Source organism: Bos indicus x Bos taurus, chromosome 3 (assembly GCF_003369695.1).
Source record: "Bos indicus x Bos taurus breed Angus x Brahman F1 hybrid chromosome 3, Bos_hybrid_MaternalHap_v2.0, whole genome shotgun sequence".
NCBI classification, from domain to species: domain Eukaryota; kingdom Metazoa; phylum Chordata; class Mammalia; order Artiodactyla; family Bovidae; genus Bos; species Bos indicus x Bos taurus.
In genome coordinates this window covers 114,676-117,735 of record NC_040078.1, presented here as the reverse complement: position 1 = coordinate 117,735, position 3,060 = coordinate 114,676, and the positions used below count along the sequence as shown (strand labels likewise).

The 3,060-nt window shown below is 39.2% G+C and overlaps 1 pseudogene; it reads left to right on the top strand.

The window, feature by feature from the left end:
- The first annotated feature begins 1,385 nt into the window (after positions 1-1,385).
- Positions 1,386-2,580, top strand: LOC113890384 (annotated as a pseudogene).
- Positions 2,581-3,060: the final 480 nt, after the last annotated feature.

Genomic DNA, 3,060 nt, shown 5'->3' with positions numbered 1-3,060 from the left:
AAAGCCTCTTGATGAAAGTGAAAGAGGAGAGTGAAAAAGTAGGCTTAAAGCTCAACATTCAGAAAACGAAGATATGGCATCCGTTCCCACCACTTCATGGGAAATAGATGGGGAAACAGTGGAAAGAGTGTCAGACTTTATTTTTCTGGGCTCCAAAATCACTACAGATGGTGACTGCAGCCATGAAATTAAAAGACGCTTAATTCCTTGGAAGGAAAGTTATGACCAACCCAGATGGCATATTCAAAAGCAGAGACATTACTTTGCCAACAAAGGTTCGTCTAGTCAAGGCTATGGTTTTTCCTGTGGTCATGTATGGATGTGAGGGTTGGACTGTGAAGAAGGCTGAGCGCCGAAGAATTGATGCTTTTGAACTGTGGTGTTGGAGAAGACTCTTGAGAGTCCCTTGGACTGCAAGGAGATCCAACCAGTCCATTCTGAAGGAGATCAGCCCTGGGGTTTCTTGGAAAGGAATGATGCTAAAGCTGAAACTCCAGTACTTTGGCCACCTCATGCAAAGAGTTGACTCATTGGAAAAGACTCTGATGCTGGGAGGGATTGGGGGCGGGAGGAGAAGGGGACGACAGAGGATGAGATGACTGGATGGCATCACTGACTTGATGGATGTGAGTCTGAGTGAACTCCGGGAGTTGGTGATGGACAGGGAGGCCTGGCGTGCTGCGATTCATGGGGTCGCAAAGAGTCGGACACGACTGAGTGACTGATCTGATCTAATCTGATACTTTGCTTGTTATCCTTTTGTTTGACTATAAAATATAATATTCTATCTGTAAATTAAGCACATTTGTAAATTAATCATATTTGTAAATTAGGTAAAACAGATATATAGCTGATTTTGGCCATGTATATATACCTCATGATTCCAAATTGGTTGATTTTTTCTATTTATCACATTTCCACCTAGGATAGATGGAAGGAAATTTCTCACATATAACATTATCCACATATAAGTGCTTTTTAAATTTTCTCTCAAGGTTTCATTTCTGTGTCTATTTTCTCAATAACAAATAGTGAGAATAGGAAAGGGATGACTGATTTTTTTCTACAGTACCATTTCTTGAATTCTACCAGGGCATGTTTGATAATACATGCTAATAGAATGGTTGCATAAATATGCTGCATTCTACAGTGTTAGTTTTAAATCAGGTATCAAAGTTGTTTATCAGGAATTAATATTTTCCAGAAAGGGACAAAAAGAACGCAAGGAAAACCTTTTAAAATAAAAATCAAATCTTTTTCTTCAAGTTTTGAATGCTTTCTATTTTAAAATGCCCATAACAAGGAATAATATACATCATCGTATTTACATATTTATAAAGATTGATAACTATTTAATTTCAGGTGGCTACAAACTGCTCTGAGTCATGGAAAAAAGGAATAACATCACATAATTTATTCCCTTAGGACTTTCTCAGAAAAGGAAATTTAAATTCTCTGTTTTTTACTGTTCTTACTTTGTTGCAATTCTGATCAGAAACATACTTGTCATGATTTCTATCACCTCCAGTCAACTTATGAAGCAGCCCATGTATTTCTTTCTGAGGCATCTCTCCCTCGCAGACCTTTGTTACACTTCCACTGTGACCCCCAAGTTGATTGTTGACTTGCTGGCAGCAGTGCTGGTAGCATTGCTTGTTACCATGGCTGCATGACACAGCTCTTCACCATGCACTTCTTTGCGGGGATCGAGGTCTTCATCCTCACGGGGATGGCCTATGATTGCTATGTGGCCATCTGCAAGCCTCTGTGCTGCACTCTGATCATGACCAGACAGAAGTGCATTGCCATGATCGCTGCTTCCTGCTCTGGGGGCTTCCTGCATTCCTTCCATCAGTTTATCCTGGCCATCTTTTTACACTACTGCAGCCCCAACAAAATAGATCATTACTTCTGCGATGTGTATCCTTTGCTGAAACTGGCCTGCACTGACACCACCAGAATCAGTCTCCTTGTCATCGCCAATTCAGGCCTCATGGGCCCGGTGACTTTTGTGGTCTTGTTGATATCCTACGCTGTGATCTTATACACTGTCAGGTCCTACTCTGTAGAGAATCGCTGCAAAGCTCTCTCCACCTGCAGTTCCCACATCACTGTGGTGGTCCTCTTTTTTGCTCTTTTATTCTTCATTTAACGTTAGACCAGCAACTACTTTACCAGAAGACAAAATGTTTGCTCTTTTTTATACCATCATTGTTCCCATGCTCAATCCTCTAATCTACATGCTGAGAAACTTGGAGATGAAGAATGTCATAAAGAAACTCTGGTGCCATATCGCAGTAAGAAAGGAAATGAACTAAAAGATACCTCTGATTTTCACCACTGAACTTGTTGAATATATGAATTTTCTACACTGAAGACTTTAAAATGTATAACACTTGCCTTATATGCTTTTTTGTTTCATTTTGTTTTAACAATATATAGATTTAAGTATGAGTAAAACTTACAACTCCCTGGATTTATCCAGACTCTCTGCTGTGCTCTTTTCTAGTTTTCTTGTTTTCTTATTTATATCTCCTCTTCCTCTCTGATCTTTTGGCTGTGTAATCAATTTAGATATTTAGCAGTAGACTATCAAAGGCATCATGTAATACAAATCAACACTGAGAACCCATAGAGCCCATTCTTGTATGTGACTTTATTCAATAAAGCCAATTTCGGGTAGCAATGATTTAGAAGATAATTTCAACATTTTACTTGTATCATTTAAAGAATATTCTAAAAGACCAAATATTGGACCTGCAACTATATTTCTTAAAAATATAGCTTTCTACTCTGATCATTGTGTAGCCAGTGGCAATCTGGAGCTTCTCATATGTCCAACACCAGTACTCTTACCTAAGCCCCACATCAATCTCTTTTCTTTTATTCAAAGGAACTCTCTCTCCCAACTCTGTCCGTGTAAAATGTGAACTGCAACTCTGGCTAATTCTAGCACCTGATAGTGTATATTTGTTATGGGCATGTGTTCTGGACTCAGAATTGCTTACTAACTATGAGGACTGGGACATATGCTCAACAAACCATCCATCAGGTGATGCT